Source organism: Maylandia zebra, linkage group LG9 (assembly GCF_041146795.1).
Source record: "Maylandia zebra isolate NMK-2024a linkage group LG9, Mzebra_GT3a, whole genome shotgun sequence".
Lineage (NCBI taxonomy): Eukaryota > Metazoa > Chordata > Actinopteri > Cichliformes > Cichlidae > Maylandia > Maylandia zebra.
This window is the reverse complement of record NC_135175.1, coordinates 32,412,184-32,427,396: the sequence shown is the minus strand read 5'-3', so window position 1 is coordinate 32,427,396 and position 15,213 is coordinate 32,412,184. Positions and strand designations below refer to the sequence as shown.

Here is a 15,213-nt window from a genome sequence, read left to right as displayed (position 1 = left end):
CAAAGTCCCATAGTTCCTGCAGTCAAAGGCATTTCGTTTTGTGCACAAAGTCATGTTGGAACACGAAGACTTGGAGATAAGATCATGAAGGATCTTCCCCGCCCATCTTGTAGTTTTATTAAATTTTCTTTTTAGCAGAAGAAAAGGTTGAATGGATACACATATCATAACATGTGCCATCTAAAGACACTTTAGACTCAAATCTTCCAGATTTTGCAACTTTACTCCACAGGCAATTAATGCCTTTAACATTTAACACATCACTTCAAAGACAGCATTTCAACAAAATCTGTATCAGATGTATAACAGTAAATAAGATAAGATAAGATAAGATAAGATAGAACTTTATTAATCCCTCGGGTGGGTTCCTCTGGGAAATTCGACTTCCAAAAAGCACAGCAATGACCGAAGTTACAGTTACAGAATTGTTATATATATATATATATATATATATACATATATATATATATATACACATATATATACACATATATACATATACATACATATACATATATATATATGTGTATATACATACATATATATATATGTGTATATATGTGTGTATATATATATATATGTATATATATATATATATATATACATATACATACATATACATATATATATATGTGTATATACATACATATATATATATGTGTATATATATGTGTATGTATATATATATATATATATGTATATATGTATGTATATATATATATATGTATATATATGTATATATATATATATATATGTATACACACACACACACACACACACACACACACACACACACACACACACACACACACACACACACACACACACATATAAATACAGAGACAAATATAAATAAAATATACGAAGGGGATAAATAGAATAAATAGGAATAAAAATACAAGTGAATTGCACATTTCAAGTATTGAGTCTATTGCACTGTTGACTATTTACAAAAAGTATTGCACAAGGTATTGTACAGTGAGGTGAAGAGGCACTACAGCTTAGTTGTTCCCCCCTCCTTTGTCCTCCTGTTTCCCCTCCCTCTCCCCTCCAGAGAGGAGTTAAACAGTCTGATGGCGTGTGGGACAAAGGAGTTTTTAAGTCTGTTAGTTCTTGTCTTGGGGAGAAGCAACCTGTCACTGAACAGACTCTTCTGATTGTTTATGGCCGTGTGCAGAGGATGCCCAGCATTGTCCATAATGTCCAGCAGTTTCTTTAATGTCCTTTTCTCTGCCACTGTCACCAGAGTGTCCAGCTTCATGCCGACCACAGAGCTAGCCCTCCTGATCAGTTTCTCCAGCCTGGATGACTCCTCCTTTGCTGTGCTGCTCCCCCAGCACACCACAGCATAGAAAAGTACTCCAGCAACCACCGACTGGTAAAACATCCTCAGGAGCTTCCTGCAGATGTTAAAAGACCTCAGCCTCCTGAGGAAGTACAGTCAGCTTTGGGCTTTTTTATACAGGTGCTCTGTGTTGCATGACCAGTCCAGTTTATTGTCCACCCACAGCCCGAGGTACTTGTACTTGTTGACCACCTCCACCTCCTTCCCCTCTATCTGAACCGGCAGTGGACCTGCTCTGGACCTCCCGAAGTCCACAACCAGTTCCTTAGTCTTTGAGGTGTTGAGTTGCAGGTGGTTTGTGTGACTCCATGCGACAAAGTTCCTCACCAGACTTCTGTACTCCTCTTCCTGATCATCCCAGATACACCCCATGATGGCCGTGTCATCTGCAAACTTCTGAATATGGCATAATTCAGAGTTGTAGCAGAAGTCAGAGGTGTACAGGGTGAAGAGAAGAGGGGACAGCACAGTTCCCTGTGGTGCTCCTGTGCTGCTGACCACAGTGTCAGACGTGATGTCCTTCAGCCTGACGTACTGTGGTCTGTCGGTGAGGTAGTCGGAGATCCAAGCCACCAGGCAGGGGTCCACCTCCATCCTGTTCAGTTTTTCCTGAAGCATACAGGGCCGGATGGTATTAAAGGCACTGGAAAAGTCAAGAAACAGTATCCTGACCGTGCCTTTTCCCCCATCCAGGTGTGAGTGGGCTCTGTGTAGGAGGTACAGGATGGCATCCTCCACTCCGACACCCGCCTTGTATGCAAACTGTAGTGGGTCCTGGGCATGTTGTACCTGTGGTCGGAGGAAGTTGAGGAAGAGCCGCTCTAGAGTCTTCATAAGATGTGACGTCAGTGCCACCGGTCGGAAGTCATTCAGCTCATTGGGCCGGTTCCTTTTAGGGACCGGGACGATGCAGGATGTCTTCCATAGGGCGGGCACTCTCCCCAGTCGCAGACTGAGGTTGAAGACTCGTTGTAGCGGCTCCCCAAGTTCAGCAGCACACGCCTTAAGCATCCTAGGACACAACATAAACTGACTGACTACACTGGTCAAGATTTACAGTGATACAGGAACATCTGAGGTTGTTAGCACTGTTGCTTCACAGCAAGAACGTCCTGGGTTCAACCCCACCATCAGTGAAGTTTGCATGGCCTACCCATGTTAAAATTTGTAATGATGGTGCAGTTATTAGCAATGTGATCTTGGGCCTTTCTGCATGATTCTACATGTTCTCTCTGTGCATGTGTGAGTTTGATCCTCATGTATCGATTCTTATGTAATATTTAATGTATAAACACACAGGAAGTGAAAAGAGACAAGTAAAAACTAAATATTCCCCACAGCATGCTAAGGCTGCAGCATAACTCCTCTCTGTCCATCTGTCAGTGTATGTGTTGTAGTGATGTTTATTTCCCTTTTTCTCCAAAGGTGACTCCTCCTGGTTCCTTGACTACTCTGCCAGGCACTCACCTGTCAGCAGAATACAAGCTTTAGTTCACATTGTAATACAGATATTCAGTAAATCAACATATAAACACCATCTGTGTAAAGATTTATGCTTCTAAAGTGAAACAGTGAAACATTAAAGCACTATTAATAAATAAATATTGTGCTTTTAGGTTCTTCTTTTGTGTCTGGTTCAGTGAATTTTGGTTGGAGCGTGGTGAAACTTGATGTTTGGAATAGGTGATAGCTCTGCCTGCTATCAAGCCATTATTTATAGTGTTACATGAAGTCTGGAGAGTTTGGGTGTTTTTAGCGGACTTTTGTGTATTTACATAACTGCTCTTTTAATCATTGCTTGTTTTCGCTGTGTTTGGTGGTTGTAGAAATGGGTTAAATGTGCATTTAGCTGAGATTCTAAGGTTTCTGTGGATGCTACATAGGCTGATATTTGCATAAAAGGCTTGAGGTCTTTCTCTCTGTATAATCATAGAGGGTCACATACCTCTTGAGCCCCAGTGCCCCTGTATGAGGCTCAATGGGGCTTAAGCTGTATGTTGAAAATTTAACAATAACCTGCAACACACCCAGTGAGCTTGATGTAATCTGACTCACTGGCTACATCATGTGGCAAAAAGTTGTTACTGCAGGTAAATGTTTTACAGTCACATGATGTAATCTCTATGAGTGCTGTCTGAGTTCAAAAGTAAGTAAGCTATTATAACTATTATACAACACTGGTTGGTCATTGTTACAGGGACCATGATGGGGACAACTGTTTTAAATATTATCTGGTCGTGGACTGAAGTGAAGGAGCAGTAGCTCAGAAACTGAAACAGGAGTTTTAGTGTTTAGTTAAGCCTCTAAACTCAATTACAAACATTTCAAAACTATGTTAGCTCCTATCATACTCTGTCCTCTCGAGCAGAGCACCTGTTTGCAATGCTTTTGGGAAACCAGTTCCCAAACCCCCTCTCTGTAAAATCAGTATTGCAGTTCAATAAAAAACGTTTGTTTTGTTCTTTAGTACCAAGAAGAGAACCTCCTGCATGTTGCTTTAAACTCCAGACCAGCAGGTGGAGCCAAATCAGCTCTGAACTGGTGGAACAACCTCCAATAAATCCAAAGTTCACCTGGAGAATTCTTACCTGTAGAGCAATTAAGCTGTTAGTGTCTGTTTATCTGCAGAGGCGAGAAAAGCTGTTTGTGCTCTTTGCTCATAGAGTTTTTCTCAGTTTGTGCCCTGGCCTACTCTAAAGGTGACAATCAGCAATTAATTCTACACCCAGGTCAAAAATGTGTATAAGAAAATTGGCCTAATATAATATTATTTATAAACATACCTGTTCAGCTGTCCAGTGATTAATTACATAAGTACATGGAGGCAGGGACTCAAAACAGTCATATTCCTCAGGATGAGCTGTTCTAGTTGGGCCTCTTGTCAGCTTTCTCTCCGACACTATAAGCAATCGAGGGTTTTTTTCCTGGAAAGTTCATTTAATCTTGATGAACAAGTGTTTTTTGTAGTTAAATTTGGCTTCTATCACCTGCGCCAAATCTCTAAAACTAAGCATTATGTACCGCACAAGGATCTCGAAAAACGTATCCATGCTTTTGTGACTTCCAGATTATTATGTCCAATCTGTCCCTCTTCACAGATTACAGCTTGTTCAAAATGCTGCAGCTCGCCTCCCAACTGGAACTGGAAAGTTTGCTTCTATCACTCCAGTTCTAGCTGACTTATATTGGATACCCATCAAATATTGTATTGATTTTAAAATCTTGTTGCTTACTTTTAAAATCATAAATAACATTGCACTGAGCTATCTCACTGACCTTCTCAGCCTGTACACTCCAAGTCGAGCACTAAGATCATCTGGTTAGTTACTCTTGGCGCAACCTAGGTCTCAGCTGAGGACCCGAGGCGATTGTGCTTTTGTCTCACCTGCACCTAACCTCACAAACAACCTTCCTGCGACTATTTGTGCCTTGAACTCAATTCAATCTTTCACATCATGGTTGAATACTTACCTATTTAATCTGGCATTCCTGACTAGCTAGTGCCGTCATCTCATCTATTTTAATCTTATTATTGTGTATTTTTTAGTTTCTTAGCTGATATCTTATATGTATTAATTGACTCTATCTCATAATTGAGGTCTGATACCTACTTTATTTAGCCCACACTTCTGGTGTGTTAAGGCCCTAACACTAACAGAGCCTTAACACTTTAACAGAGTGGGAGTGTCACCACAGGGCTTAAATCTGGGACTCTCCACCATTTGAACCTAGAACTGAAGAAACTTCATTTCGCCTCAGCTGTCTCAGATCAACTCCACATACAAAATATGAGAACAAGGGACAGTGTTTCTGTATATATTCATTAAAACATTTTGAATCTTTCAAGCAGGCTGAAACTCTACATCTGTATTTTCCTTTTTCTTTTATTTGCTTGTTTTTTGTAAGTACAAAACAATACTAGGTAGAGCAATACTGGTTCATGCAAATTTATTGAGCTATATTGTTTATTTCTTGTGCTTCTTGGGACCCTGTTTTGGTTACTGATCAAAGGGTGTGGTGAGCTTTGACTGTTTGTTGCTAGTAGGTTTTTCTCTGGTTCAATCTGGGACCCTGAGACGAAAATAAAACTGTTATATGAACACCGTCTGTTACAGATTGATAAATTAAAACTATAATTTTATTGTTAGCATAAGCTGTTAGTTGCTACTTTAATTAGGTCCATGCCCAAATTTATTGATGTGTTGCTTAATTGCCCTGTGGGGATAAATAACGTTTTCTGATTCTGCTTTCACAGAAGTGTCATCAATGACCATATAGTGTATATGCTGGGACTGGAGAGGAACAGCACACCGGTGTGAAAAGAGCTTTGTGTAAAGACAACGAGTTAATAAAGTTTTAATCCAAATAGTGTCAGATTGAGAGCAAGAACCCTTTTTATTGTTTGAGTACAGACAGCAACACAGAACATCTGAATAGAACCTCTTCAAGATACCGATTTAAACTTAAAAAAACACTGAAATCCTATTCATGCAATGATCACTGGAGATGCTCCATCAGTCCTCCTGTCAGTCACCTGCTTCACTCTTCCCTCATTCATGTTGCTTTGAGTGAACATGAACCATCACATTTTTATTATCTCAATAAAAACCGCAGCTGGTAGTTAAAATCATGCAGTTTGTAGGTGAAAGTGTAAAATATCCCAGTCATATCGATAACTGGGACGAGGTCACCTTCAGTTCCATCAATCAAACATGAAGCCGATTAGCTTCCTTTCACATTATTGTAATGCATAAAACATTGACGTTGCCGGGCGACACTTGGGTTCCCACTGCAGAAGATCCTTTTTTCTTCAGCTCCCTTTGATTTACACTTACATATCAAACTTTTTTCTTTTTAGTTATAAAGGTTTGGAATCTTTAGTTGGATGAATCAGAGGGACGTTTGGTGTATTAACAGCTCACAGGAGACTTTGGTTCTTTAAATCCATGAAGTTCAACTTCTCTGTTAACTGAAATTGAGGGGAAAACGCATTACAACGATTAGAATTCATCTTTATTGTTTGAATTTCCAGATTGAAGAGGCTTTTGAACTCTGAGATTTACTGAGCTATTGGTTTCACCACTGTCTGACACTGTCATGCATCTTTTAGATCCATGAGATCAATACAAATATACAAATTATTCCAGTAGTTCAGACAGAACCTAGTTTTACCTCTTTTCCTTTTGCAGTACAGCAAACCCCTGCAGTAATTACTATAATAGGCATGGATGCATTTTCCAAATTAAAAAACAAGGTGTAGAAACAGTAACAAAGGGGGCCCAAGTTTGTCGTAGGCTCCAGTATTTGAGTAAATTACATTTCACCGTTTGTCAGCAGGACTAAGAAGAGAACCTTTTTCTTCCTGCTTGTTGCTTTAAACTCCAGACCAGCAGGTGGAGCCAAATCAGCTCTGAACTGGTGGAACAACCTCCAATCAAACCAAAGTTGTTCACCTGGAGAATTCTTGGTGGAGAACCGAGTTGGTAATGTCTGTTTATCTGCAGAGGTGAGAAAAGCGGTTTGTGCTCTTTGATTAATGAGCCAAAAATTGTTAAAGCTTCTTCAGAGTTTTTCTCAGTTTGTGCCCTGGCCTCCTCTAAAGGTGAGGAGAGCCTTTGTAGTTTTGTCATAGATAGTTATTTTTATACATTTGAAAACTTGCTGTGATTGTTGATTGTGGTTGTTTTTTTTCCTGGAGTAATCTGGAAAAGCAGCAGAAACCATCAGAACTAGGTATTATTATTGTGTGAGGGTGTTTTCTATTATTTGTTTCAATTATTTGAATGTTTTAACCAAACTGTACATAAGTGGTATTTCTGTGATTGTGAGAGTACGGTCTCAGAGCCTTTGTGACTTTTAGTTTGCTGAATGCTCTTGCAGCTTTCACTAAGACCTGATCTGTTGCTATTGTGATGAAAAATAAGTTGAACTTTGTACAGAAGTGATTCCTGCAGGGAGGGATCAGGATGACCTCCTTTAAAGCCACTCCCAGACCCAAAAGCTTGGCTCTTGGGTTCAGATGGATTTGGACCTGCTGGACTGAGGGGCATTAATTAGCATTCAGTTTAATTTTCAAATCATATTATCTGCCTCAACTGGCATTTGTGGATGCACAAAATGTATCTGCAGAGTTTTGTTGGATGTCCATCCCAACAGTCAAATTTGCATGAAGCTCAGGGGTTTCAAACATAAGTCATTACTCCAATCCGGCCCGCTGGTTGGTTAATCGGTGCTGGTAATTCCAATGTGTTTAATCTCACAGGTGATTGGTGATAGGAAGAGGAGACTTGAATGGATTCTTCACAAAAGGTAAAAAAAATCTGTCTTTTGTTAATGTTATTGTGTGTATCTGTTGAACATCTGTTGTTGTTAGACAGCTGTTCAAAACCTGTAACTTATTCAATAAAAGCAAAAGAATATTTGTAAATTAAAAAAGGTCAAGCACAATGCATATCTTATTCACATTCTTCATAAACTGCATTTAAATTACATTTAAAGGTGCAGCAAGTATTTCTTTTGTTGCAATTACATAACAGCAGAATGTTTTGCTCATAAATATGTGTATAATTTTCATCTTCCAACAAACTGATGCGTTCTCATAAACGTAGAATTGGGCACTGGTTTGTGGAAGCTACTATATTATCTTCCCTCTGTACTCTATATGTGACAATTAAATATTTTTTGATATTTTAAATTTTATTTTACTCAGTCACCCCAGAGTAACTTCAAATGTTCTGCCTGGCGTTTATTTAGTGGGCGCATGCTATCAGATCACCGTTTACTTGATAATGCCAGTGGAACATCCACTATTTACTGTGGATGAGGCAAAACTTTGAATGGATTTTATTTAGAGGGAGTCAGTGAGGCTCACTCCTGTGACCGCTATGCTGAGGTGAGGGTCAGATGCATAATCTGAGCTTGCAAAGAAACGGACAGAATATTCTCAACAACTCGACTCCCTATTGCTGTCACATGTCAGAGGTGAGCTTCACTGACTATCAGACTCCTTTTACAAAGATTTACATCCTCCTCCAGAGTAAATACAGACAGACACCAGGTGATGTAAACGTCAGACTGACATGACAGCCTACACTCGCTACAGATAGAGATGTTTGTCCTACAGCAGCCGTGATAGGTAGCACTATGAACTTAAAGTAGGAGGGATAAGAAGACAGAATTTAGTTGACTGCAGTCTGCTGCTGACATGTAGCAGTGAGATTTTAAACTCTGTACTTTAAGTGACATTTTCATCAAACTTAAGATTAAATTATGTTTTTTAAATGAACCTTTTGACACAGGTAACCCACAGTGACTATTCCAAAAGTAAAGTGGGAGAAATTGAAATCGATAAACCTAATAAATATTTATTATTTGTGTCTGAGGGTGGCCGGTGGTGGTTAGCACAATCGCCTAACATCAAAAAGATCCTTGGGTTCAAATCCACTGGAATGAAGTCTTCATGTTTAGGGCTGGGTATCGTCACTGATTTCTAGAATCGATTCAATTCCGATTCACAAGGTCCCGAATCGATTCGATCCACGATTCGATTTAATTCGATTCGATTCGATTTAAATCTGGGAAATTTTGACAGTCAGAGATATAATTCAGATCAGGACATTTACATATTTTTGTATCTATAAAAAGGAAGCTGACACTCTCAAGACTTTATCCAAGGTGTGAGCATCACAGCAGATGCCTTTGTGTCAAAGTAGCTGAAGATAAAACACAGAAAAACATGTAGGTGATTTTCCTGGCCTGGGATTTTATAAAAATATTCTGCAGTACATCAAAAACGAAAGAAAACCATTAATTAATCAACATTACCTCTGACGTTACAGCGGTTTTATTAGAGACATGGCTAAGCATTTTGCATTTTGAATAATTTTAAAAAGTTTCAATTTGTTCAGTATTGAACAGCAGAAATGAGGTTTTCTTTTCGGAAGAATGTAAAAGGGGAAAAAACAGCAGCCGACAGCGCTGTAAGCAACAGTAGACTTGTGCGTAACAAGCAAGCGAATAATGAAGAAAGCGAAACTGTTCGAGAGAGGGGGGGGGGGAGGGAGAGAGAGAGAGCTGCGCATCGCAATGGAAGCAAAACAGTAAAAGAGTGAATTCATGACGATGTTTATGTGAAGCGTTTGGATCTTCTTTTGCTGCTGATTCGGTCAATATTGTTTGGAGAGAGATCAAACTAACAGCTTTAGAATCAGCGCATAAAGGGCGTGAACACAAAGCGCGGACCCGGATCAGCGAGCTGTCGGCTTTCAGCCCCGACTGTGAGAAAGGCGACATCTAACTGATTCTGATCCGCGGGTCGCGCTGTGTGTTTAAGTCTATGTGCAGAATCCCTGTACCTGCTCTCATTTACTGTTTGGTGGTTCTTGAAATTTTGTGAGATGTCACCAGAGATTCTGGCATTTCGGACAAAATAAATTTATATTAAAAAATCGATTCAGGATTTTAATGAATCGATTTTACGTTATCCAAGCCAGAATCGATTTTAATCGATGAATCGATTATAAAAACCCACCCCTATTCATGTTCTTCCCTTGTGTATATGGGTTCTCTCCGGGTACTCTGGCCTCCTTAAATGAAAATTGTAAACTGGCTGTAGGTGTGAATGGCTGTTTTTCTCTCTGTGTTCGCTCTGCAATTGATTGGTGTACTGGACTGGTGTCCAGTGTGTACCTCCCATCTCAACCAGGGTCACCTGGGATAGGTTTCAACCTAACTGCTACCCTGAATTAGATAAACAAAAGAAAATATATGAATTGATGTACCTGAGCAGAGTCTTATATAGATGCTAGTAACTCTGCACAGTGTAGTTTGATAACTCTGGTATCAAACTGCATTAACTTCATCCACATCATAGGTTACCCTTTTTCCTTTACTGGTAAATAAATGGTAAATGGCCTGCATTTGTATAGCGCTTTTATAGTCCCTAAGGACCCCAAAGCACTTCACACTACATTCAGTCATTCACCCATTCACACACACATTCACACACTTTACTGCATCACATTGGTTTGTTTCTCTGTCACTACAGGAACAAAGAAGCAACAACCGAAAGAGACCTCGGCACTCTTCCGATGATGACAATGCTAACCTCACACAAGCAAAGAGAGAGAAATCATTCACTTGTGGTCTTTGTGCAAAGAGCTTTATCACAAGGAGGCAGCTCGGGAGACACCAATGTTTCCACAATAAGAAAAGATGCTTCTCTTGTGTTGACTGTGGAAAATCTTTTACTACAAAGAGTAACTTGACGAGGCATAAGCTCATCCACACTGGGGTTAAACCATTCAGCTGTGACCAGTGTGGAAAGTCTTTTACTTCGCAAAGTGCCTTAAAATCACACCAACTCATCCATGCAGGAATTAAACCATTCATCTGTGATGAGTGTGGAAAGTGTTTTACTCACCAAAGGAACTTAAAATCACATCAACTTATCCATGCTGGAGTTAAACCATTCATCTGTGATGAGTGTGGAAAGTGTTTTACTCGGCAAAGTGCCTTAAAATCACACCAACTCATCCATGCTGGAGTTAAACCATTCATCTGTGGTGAATGTGGAAAGTGTTTTACTCACCAAAGGAACTTAAAATCACACCAACTTATTCATGCTGGAGTTAAACCATTCATCTGTGCTGAGTGTGGAAAGTGTTTTACTCACCAAAGGAACTTAAAATCACACCAACTCATCCATGCTGGAGTTAAACCATTCATGTGTGGTAACTGTGGGAAGTCTTTTACTGTGAAGGGTCACTTGAAACAACATCAGCTCATCCACAGTAAAGCAAAACCTTAAAGTTGTGACTAGAAATGCACCAGTTCTACGTTTGGTTGGTATATCAGTCTGATCCAAATGAGTCAACAAGTTGGATCAGATATCGGTGCAAATCTATTGCTGTTCACTGACTTCAGTTATGTTTTTTGTAACACTTGTTTAGAAGATTTTACTGCGGTCACAGCACCATGAAGTATTGCTACCAACTCAGTTACTATCGTTTCGCTTCAGGTGTTTCAGGTCAACTTGACGAACAAAATATGAGAACAAGGGACAGAGTTCCTGTATGCGTTCGTTAAAACATTTTTGAAGCTTTCAAGCAGATTGAAACGGTACCTCTGTATTTTTACTTTGTTTGTTATTTTGTAAGTAAAAAGCAATACTTGGTAGATTAATAGTGGTTCATGCAAATTTATTGAGCTATTGTTTATTTCTTGTGCTTCTTGGGACTCTGGTTTGGTTGCTGGTCACATAGGTGTGGTGAGCGTTGACTGTTTGTTGCTGGTAGATTTTTCTCTGGTGTTCATTTAACATAAAACTGTTGCATAAACACTGTCTGTTGATGCTACAAACTGCCAAATTAACACTATCATTTTATTGTAAGCATAAGCTGCTAGTTGCTACATTGAGGTCCATGCCCCAGTTTATTGGTGTGTTGTTGCCATAAAATTCAAAATGTTCTTTTTTCTTATAATTGTACATTTTTATCAGTTTTTGTTTTCAACATTTTATCACGTGTAAAACATGTCTTTATAAGCTTTTAAATCATTGCATCCTGTTTGTAACTATCTTCGTGTCCATTTCTGTTTTTACATATTTACTCTTTATTCGGGGCATTGGACAGTGAAAATGGGAGTCTGATTGCCCAAAACCCAAATAAAACATTTTTTGCAGTGTAAAGGTTGTGCAGTCCTGATCAAACTGAATTAATGTTTTAGTCAAATGGGTTTAAAACACAGAATTGAACTTCATCTTTAGCTCATTTTCCAAAGTTCCCTCACTGCTTAGAAAAACAATTTGAATTTTATCATGTACGCTGAAGTTGAACGATTCAGCTGGGACCAGTGTGGAAGGTCTTTTGCTCAACAGTTCACTCCATTCAAAATCATTTATGTACAGCCAGTGTTGGGGAGTAACGGAATACATGTACCGCCGTTACGTATTTAGAATACAAAATATGAGTAACTGTATTCCGTTACAGTTACCGTTTAAAAAGGTGGTATTCAGAATACAGTTACTTTGTTGAAATAAATGGATTACACTGCGGTACTTTCCTGTTTCATATTGTCGCGGGTCCGGACTGTTTGGGTTTTGTTTGACAGCTACGTTCTGTTGTTCCAGGCGGCAGCGTTACGGTTGCCATGGTTACAGGGCGACGCTCTCTCTCTCTTTCTGCGACTGTGTGTTTCCTGGGTGAGAGAGCGCCTTTTCGTTGTTGTGCTAAGCTAACAGGCAGAATGCTACAAGCATAGCTCTAAAGAATGTAGCATCATGGGCAATATAGTCCGTGCTGCTGGGAGAATGGACTGCCATACACGTTATGTGTCTGTGAGCGCGAGGAGGGAGAAAAAGGCGAGTGGAAAGGTTGGAGTTGTCATCGAGGAAAAACGGGAGCTGGAAGCATGTAAATATAATAATAACCACTGCAGCCAAGAAGAGTGCCTGACGAGCCCAGTTGTAAGTAAGCTATTAAGACTCGACTGTACACTGTGTTCGTGTTTTCCTCCGAAAACAATAAGTTCCGTTGGAGCAGTCTTTCAACGCCTCTCTCTGTCTCTGCTAGCAAAGTTGTCCCACACAACAAAGTAAAGCTATTTTTCGGCTACGAGCCGACAGGGACCCCGCCGTATTAGTCAGAGGTCCCTTTACTACAGTTCGGAGTCGCGGACCTTCAGTAATAGTAATAAATCACACAGCAATAGTACATTCACGTTGTTGTAAAAAGCACGATAATATATTAAGTAATCCAAAGTATTCAGAATACGTTACTCTCATTGAGTAACGTAACGGAATACGTTACAGAATACATTTTGGGGCATGTATTCTGTATTCTGTAACGGAATACATTTTAAAAGTAACCTTCCCAACACTGTGTACAGCATAATACTCAGATTTTAGTGCTCTAATGGGACCATGATAATCAGCTCCATTAACACTTGTACTTGACCTGAATTCTGTCAGGTCAAGTACACATGTAAGATGAAACACCATAAAACCAACTACACTGGGGTTAAATGGCACCTCTATGAGCCGCATCAATCAATCAATCAATCAATCAATCTTTATTTATAAAGCACTTTTCATACAGAAAAAATGTAGCACAAAGTGCTTTACATAGTTAAAAGCAACCCACCCCACCCTCCAACTCACTCCCCACACTCTCAATACACATATATCCCCCCACCCCCACCCACACACACATACACACACGCGCACACTTAAAGAGTAAAAATTGGGCTGGGCTCGCATGAGCCAAGTGAGGAAACATTATAACAGAGAGCCGTCTGCACCGGGAGCCGGTCACAGACCGCAGCCTCCGGGCTGGGCACACAGCCGGAGGGAAGCAAAGGAGCCCCCCAACCAGGCTGAGAGGACCCCAGAGACCCAGCAGTCACGGTCAATAACAGCCCCGGTGCAGAGAGCCCCCTCCGAGGAAACACTGGAGATATGCCATAATAGGCTATATACAGGGTAAAATGATAAAATAAATAAGAACGGGTTACAATATAAATATAAATATAAATAGAGTAAGAAGATTAAAAAATGGATAAGAATAAAATCAATAAATATTAGGTAAAACCTGAATTAATAATAAAATAACAGGATAGAATAAATAAGCATAAAATAAATAAACGTTAGGTGAAAGCTAAATTAAAAAGGTGGGTCTTGAGCCTGTTCTTAAAAACATGTACGTTCTCTGCGGCCCTGAGCTCCTCCGGCAGGCTGTTCCACAGACGAGGACCATACCACTGAAAAGCTGCCTCTCCGTGAGTATGTGTCCTGACTTTAGGGACAATCAAAAGGCCAGTACCAGAGGACCTCAGGGTCCGCGAGGGTTCGTATGGTAAAAGCAGATCTGAGAGCTAGGAAGGCCCAAGACCATTAAGACATTTAAAAACCAATAAAAGAACTTTAAAATCGATCCTGAAACACACGGGGAGCCAGTGCAGCGATTCTAAAACCGGTGTAATGTGGGCCCGCCCTCTGGTCTTCGTCAGCACACGAGCTGCCGAGTTTTGCAAGAGTTGTAAAGTTGAAATATTCTTCTTAGGAAGACCAGAGAGCAGGGCATTACAGTAATCAATGCGACTGGTAATAAAAGCATGCATCAGCATCTCCGTGTTGGCCCGAGAGAGAATAGGGCGGACTCTGGCTATATTTTTTAGATGATAAAATCCAATTTTGGTCACATGTTTAACATGTGGGATAAAACCAAGCTCAGAGTCAAGAATAACACCCAGGTTTTTCACTTGTAACGAAGGACATAGTGAAAATGCCTCTAATTTAGACAAGAGTTTCTCTCTCTGAGCCTCAGGACCGACAATTAAAACTTCAGTTTTGTCCTGGTTAAGCTGTAAAAAGTTTTCTGCCATCCAAGATCTTATATCCAAGATACAGTTAAAAAGGGCATCCATTGGTCTGGTGTCATCAGGAGACACGGAGATGTACAGCTGCGTGTCATCAGCGTAACTGTATCAGCATGGTCAATGATGTCACAGAAGTGTCATCACTGACCATATAGTGTATATGCTGGGACTGGAGAGGACCAGCACACCGGTGTGAAAACAGCTGTGTGTAAAGACAGCGACTTAATAAAGTTTTAATCCAAATATTAGTGTCACATGGAGAGCAAAGACCCTTGTTATTGCTTGATTACAGAAGGAGAAACAGGACATCAACACAGAGCCCAGATCACTGGAGATGCTCCATCAGTCCTCCTGTCAGTCACCTGCTTCACTCTTCACTCATTCATGTTGCTTTGAGAGAAAAATTTGGTCCAGCCATTTAATCGTTGTGTATTGTAGGGTCTACCTTACAAAAAAAAAAAAAAAAAAAAAAAAGCACCTTGAGGCGACTGTTT

The 15,213-nt window shown here is 40.0% G+C and overlaps 1 long non-coding RNA gene across 2 annotated transcripts; it reads left to right on the top strand.

Annotated features, from left to right (window-relative positions):
- Window positions 1-6,744: 6,744 nt before the first annotated feature.
- LOC101463829 (uncharacterized) lies at window positions 6,745-12,024 on the top strand. 2 transcript variants are annotated; one of them, XR_013100366.1, is made up of 3 exons: window positions 6,745-6,851; window positions 7,608-7,654; window positions 10,392-12,024. It is a non-coding gene; the product is annotated as an uncharacterized LOC101463829 (long non-coding RNA). The 2 variants fall into 2 exon arrangements; XR_013100367.1 differs by having other exon boundaries at window positions 6,799-6,947.
- Window positions 12,025-15,213: the final 3,189 nt, after the last annotated feature.